The 6,601-nt window shown below is 39.8% G+C and overlaps 1 protein-coding gene across 9 annotated transcripts in view; it reads left to right on the top strand.

Moving 5' to 3' along the window:
• Window positions 1–2,797, top strand: part of ank3a (ankyrin 3a) — a 114,353-nt gene extending 111,556 nt beyond the window's left edge. For all 9 annotated transcript variants that reach the window (XM_029752554.1, XM_029752558.1, XM_029752555.1 and 6 more), the window contains one exon: window positions 851–2,797. The gene's annotated coding sequence lies outside the window, so the exon portion shown is untranslated. The remainder of the gene's footprint in view (window positions 1–850) is intronic.
• The last annotated feature ends 3,804 nt before the right edge of the window (window positions 2,798–6,601 follow it).

The following is a 6,601-nucleotide window of genomic DNA, read 5'->3' on the forward strand; positions in this document are numbered from 1 at the left end:
TGTTTCCAACTGAAAGTCTGACTCTTGTCTGTTTTGATTCTGGCTGCGTTTTGTCCTGTCAGCTGTGTGTGTGGGTGACTAGTCACAAAGGGAACGTGGATGATGTTCAAAACACACCTATTGTCACACAGACACTCTCTAACTCTCTCTTTGTCCATTAAATCCCCCCCACAGGCCAGCTCATAGACAGCCCATTGTGTGGGAATTACATTACAAAGAGAGATGGCTATCTGATTGGTTACTGTTAATCCCTGTAAGGTGTTGGTAACTATATGCATCAGTGAATTATTCAGTTTAAGGTAACCTGAGTAAAAAGAGTAGTGGCACTCTAATGAACTGTGGCTCAACTGGTGGTTTCCATGACAACCAGGGTGACCATGCTAACTGTAGCCCACAGACCTCTTAATGCTCTCTAGCATCGTCGAGTGATTGCTCCCATAGATTTGTGGGTGGCTTGCAAATTGGAACTTGTAAAAGTCAGTAAACTGAATTAGAAAAAACTAAGGGACTTGTAAGCATTAGTGAATGCATGGGCTATGTCCTCTATAAGTCAATCACCACCTTCCGGAGACACCTGAAACCCCACCTCTTTAAGGAATACCTGGGATAGGATAAAGTAATCCTTCTAACCCCCCCCCCCCCCTTAAAAGATTTAGATGCACTATTGTAAAGTGGTTGTTCCACTGGATATCATAAGGTGAATGCACCAATTTGTAAGTCGCTCTTGATAAGAGCGTCTGCTAAATGACTTAAATGTAAAATGTAAATGTAATAATGGCTCCCTTCTTTCAAACAGCTGCCCAAAATGCTGCCAATATCTGATATATTGTAATATTTTCTTAATTTTCAGGTGTGCAGGAATTCTTCTCATCTGTTTCCAGGGCAGAAAGTTACAAACTGAAAAACTCAAGAAATTTCAGCCAGGACTTGATCCGTCTGATTTCAATATGAGCATGAAAAACTCACTCCCTGTCAATTGAGGGGCCTGGAAGGCTCTCACCATGGAATCTGAATTCTAATTGTATGGCTCTCACTTCCTGTGGTCTATGGACCAGGAGAATTCTGCTTCCTGTTTGTGACTCGTAGCGTGCCATTGGTGTCGTGAGAGCTTTTGAGGAGCATTGTGGTGACAACAAAAAGGACTCCATCACAGAAAAACTACAGGTGCAACTGAACATACACCTGTGACCAAAGATGGCGCAAAAGCTCAATTCTAGTAGTAGGAGAAAGAAAATCAACAAAATTACACAAAAACTAGAGGAACACTTCTGATCCACCTCCAACACTCGCCTTATAGTTTTTTCTTGGACCCATAAATGTCAGGTTGTAAATTGCTGTGGGGTTTGTTTTCCTTTTTAAAACTGAAAATAATACACGGCTTTTTCCTGTATATAAATGACAATGTGTACAATAAAAAAATGACGAGTTACAGGATGATAATGCACAGGAGAGAACTTTACAAGTGCTTTCAACATTATTATCAAAATGGTTCCACTTTTAAGGAAGATTTGAGTGTAACTTCACATGTTCTTGTATAATTAATTATTATAGCAGGTATAATGTTTGTATATGAAAAAAGCTGGTTAGATTTTAACAGAGGACATTTCCAGAAAATCTTCTGTGAATTTAAGTGATTCCTAAAAAGGGGATGTATCTAATTCTGCAAAAGCAGAGTACTCATATTTTCATGCATGCCGTTCACATTATTTTAAGTACAATTTTTACAAGTTTGCCAACACTGTATTAAAATGAGAATTAAAACCCTTTATCTGTGTACACATATAGTCCTTACATTTGTCACCAGTTTTATATTTGAAATGAAAAAAATACCATAAAAGCATTTATTGTGTTGGGGACTAGGAACAGTATGAAGAAAATTTGTTCTATAGCTTCTTGAGGGTTTAATGTAGTCTACCGTTTGTCTATGTAAAACTGAACGGCAGCTTCTGCTGGCATTAGCATAAATGCTATGAGAAAGAAGTTATCTGAATGTATATGCTAGTAGACTGGCTCGCCGTAAAACTATAACTGTATTCTGTGTATTGGCTATAAGGTGTAGAGGTCTCTGTACGCTGTAAGACTGTTTGTAATCATTTTAGCAGTGTGTCATTTGGTTTTATGGAGACTGCTGTGGTTTTAAAGAAAAGGTGTCATTTCCTTTTGGGCTTTGGTGAAGTACTTCCTTAAATTTAATCTACTCACATAAAGACATAAGACATTATTTGATTGTAGCTCTTAATAGAATATGTATGACAAAAACACTGGATGGTCAAACGATTATTTAAGCATCAAATGAATTGTGTGATCTTTCTTGGCTTGAGAATCTGTATGCAGTGTCTAACTGGCATTCGTTTGATAGCTCATTGGCGATTACTTTGCATTAGATCTCCTCTTTGTATTGGTTTGACTAGAGGCCCATGTAGTTCAAGTGTGGTGTTATTCTGGTGTGAAGGCTCAGACTTAGTGTGATGATGTTTATGCTGTGGACATGACAACCATGTAAAGGACTTTTTTTTTTGACAAGTGAAGTCATTTAGGGTATTGTATCATATCTCCCATCCTACATGTCAATCAGGGGGTAGAGGCTAATTTGATCAATTTTGTTTGATATGTGTTTTCACCTGAGCTAATTTTTCGATGTACAATTCTTACTAACAGAGTGAAGCCATTGAAATGTAACTATTCTAGCACTTTGGTTATTCAAAGTCTTCTTTTAGAGGCTATAGCAGTAATGATGCCACCACAATGTTTCAATTTAAAAACAAAATAACAAAATAAAAATGCATTGATTTTGCAATCAGTTGTTTCTGTTTTATCTTTGTGTTTGTTTATGTGATGTTGAATCTCTTATGTTTGGAAGAAATTCCAATGGATTGTGAAATGTTCAGGCTAAGGGATAAGAGGTTGGCAGATCAAGTCAAATTTTATTGGTGACATACACGTTTATCTATGATGTAATGTATGATTGAACAATTAGCCGGACACAAGAAGAGGTAGTATATCAACAATAACATTTTTCTATAAAGTGTCTTTCTAAGCCCCGTTAATACAACACCACAGTGAAAACCTGTTATTAGTACATTCTTTATCCTTTTAAAGAAGTCTAAATGCAGAGATGAACACGTCTTTCTCATAAACTATCATAGCCTTGGCTAGGTTGGGTGGGTTCTCAGATCTACAAAACCCAAGAAGCCATCAAGAAGTGTCTATTATATAGGGACAGGCTGGAGGGAGTTTCCACTATTGTTAAATCCATGCAAGAAAGTGTGGCGGTGCACACTTTGGGAGAATCGGGACTAGGAGTTTATTTAAAATGTTGTCGCAGACATGACTGGTAAGATGATATAAGGGGTCATATTCAATCAAACCCACACTGCAGAAACATACTGTTCATGCATTGTGCCTTTTTGTTGGACTACTGTTGGATAAAGCTAAACATCAGTGGTTTTGGTTTCCCCCAGTAATATTGTCCACTTATTTGCAATATACTACACTTTTACTTTTCTTTATATACTTTTCTGTATGCTATGGCATCAATGAGCATTGGCACAAAATAGGACAGAGCTAGCTCTTCTTCTTCAATGAGATTTAATGGAGGTTGGCATACAATAAATGTTGCATTACCGCCACCTACTAGACTGGAGTATAACTCCCTTATACTTTGCTTATTTTTTTATATCAACACATTTTTTTTTAATACAACAAATACTCTACCATCTAACACTACATTAATTGTAAATACAGTACTCCACTATATAAATCTATTTAGTCCTACTTCAGGCCAACAGCCTGAAAGGATGAGACACCACCACTTACTACACCCTGTAACTCTTCTGATGTCAAGTCTCGCACACCCAAATACCTCTCTGCAGCTGCACCACAACCTCTATTTTCTGTGACTTATGTTCCATCCTTCAAATTCAGTGCCTCTTTGCTTGACATTATTGGAAAATCAAAATAAATCAGCCAAGACCTCAGAAAAATCATTGTAGACCTCCACAAGTCCGGTTTATCATTGGGAGCAATTTCCAAATGTCTAAAGGTACCATATCATCTGTACAAACACTATGGGACCACGCAGCCGTCATACCGCTCAGGAAGGAGATGCGTTCTGTCTCCTAGAGATGAACGTACTTTGGTGCAAAAAGTGCAAATCAATCCCAGAACAACAGCAAAGGACCTTGTGAAGATGCTGGAGGAAACAGGTAAAAAAGTATCTATATCCACAGTAAAACGAGTCCTATATCGACATAATCGGAAAGGCCGCTCAGCAAGGAAGAAGCCACTGCTCCAAAACCGCCATAAAAAAGCCAGACTATGGTTTGCAACTGCACATGGGGACAAAGATCGTACTTTTTGGAGAAATGTCCTCTGGTCTGATGAAACAAAAATAGAACTGTTTGGCCATAATGACCATCCTTATGTTTGGAGGAAAAGGGGGGAGGCTTGCAAGCCGAAGAACACCATCCCAACGGTGAAGCACGGGGGTGGCATCATGTTGTGGGGGTGCTTTGCTGCAGGAGGGACTGGTGCACTTCACAAAATAGATGGCATCATGAGACAGGAAAATTATGTGGATATATTGAAGCAACATCTCAAGACATCACTCAGGAAGTTAAAGCTTGGTCGCAAATGGGCCTTCCAAATGAACAATGACCCCAAGCATACTTAAAAAGTTGTGGCAAAATGGCTTAAGGACAACAAAGTCAAGGTATTGGAGTGGCCATCAAAAAGCCCTGACCTCAATCCTATAGAAAATGTGTGGGCAGAACAGCTCTGTCAGGAGGAATGGACCAAAATTCACCCAACTTATTATGGGAAGCTTGTGGAAGGCTACCTGAAACGTTTGACCCAAGTTAAACAATTTAAAGGCAATGCTACCAAATACTAATTGAGTGTATGTAAACTTCTGACCCACTGGGAATGTGATGAAAGAAATAAAAAGCTGAAATAAATCATTCTCTCTACTATTATTCTGACATTTCACATTCTTAAAATAAAGTGGTGATCCTAACTGACCTAAAACAGGGAATTTCTACTAGGATTAAATGTCAGGAATTGTGAAAAACTGAGTTTAAATGTATTTGGCTAAGATGTAAACTTCCGACTTCAACTGCATATCCTAACATCACTTTGTCGGGGAAAGACTCAACATCAAAACTCAAAAGAAGTGACAATGACTCTTCTGTTTCACCACTCACGCCACCCTGTCCGCGTCACACCAAACGACGAGCATCACAAACACCGGGAATCTTCCCCTTCAGTTGGTCAGCTTTCACATTTACCGCTACCCTTGTAAATCACTCCTTTCAATGGCGCCCTTTTCTTGAGAGCAAAACAATTCACATCTCTTACCCCCCCATTAGTTTAACACCGAGCGCCTGCTCCCTCTGTCCAGCAGAAACACATACAATTATCACAAGATCACTTCTGGTTTCCCTCACCGATTCCACAGCACCTGACTCTTTTCACCCACCCTGAAACCACAAATGGATCAGCCAAAAGACAAGGGTCCACTTTTTCCAAAAACGTCACTCTTACTGTCACAGACTCATCTTTATCCTGACCCTCAGTGCAAGCCCCAGGCTCCGAGTTCACCATACCTACCACCGCCGATACTTCGCCCTCATTCACTTCCATTTCTTGTCCTGTCTTCAACTGACTCTACTTACACTTTCTACCATACTTCTTTAAACCATCTCCTTATTTTCAGCTATTTTAACCGATTCAAGCTCACCCTCTACACCTCTCTCAGACCCTCTCTGCCTCTCTTCTCCCTTCCATTCCTCCTCCCTATTCGAAGTATAACTATTCTCATGATAATACTGCACTTCTCCTGACATACATCTTCTTCTTGCCTTGTCAAGGGACGCCATTTAACCAGCTGTCCCAATCTCCGTACAATCAACACGAACCCCTCGGGATGTAGCGCTTGCATCCCACATGTAAAGCAGCTGATTTGTCTTGATGTTCTTTATCAATATCTACCATAACGCTTTTCCATTTCAAACAAGCGCGCTTTGTTTTTCCACAGAGCTATCTCCACAAGGTGACGCTATTTTAACACGCGTGTGGTTGAAACCCAGAGCAAGGTCACACCAAAGATATAACTAACCAGATAGTTCATCTGTGTCGTTTTCAATGGGAGCAAATTACGCATAGCGAGCAGAACAAACAAGTATGTGGGCAGAGCCAAGCACGAGCTAGCTAGCGAAATCCTATTGGTGCGTTCTAGCATGTATTTGCATGTTTCCGTTAGAGAACGACTTCTCTGTGAAGTGCGCGTGTGCAGTAACTAAATTCTCCTTTGCACTTCTTGCAATTAAAAAAAAAATTGTCAAGGGATCACGTCTACAAAACGTAGTGTGCTCTGTTCGTAACATATTTTAGTTTTGCGAACAGAAACTGTATTGAAATCGGGCTTTTGTTCGATTTCAATACAGACACTCGGTCCAGTTCCATCTCGCTCCATTCTCTCTCACTGCCGGCTACTGGGCTTCGTCTCCTCGCCATATTTGGTGGGGAGTGGAAATTCCATACGGATACTTCAGATTTATACATCCGGTGAAACATCTTGCTCCATGTTCTGTCTTTGGTCACA

This window comes from Salmo trutta, chromosome 5 (assembly GCF_901001165.1).
Source record: "Salmo trutta chromosome 5, fSalTru1.1, whole genome shotgun sequence".
Lineage (NCBI taxonomy): Eukaryota > Metazoa > Chordata > Actinopteri > Salmoniformes > Salmonidae > Salmo > Salmo trutta.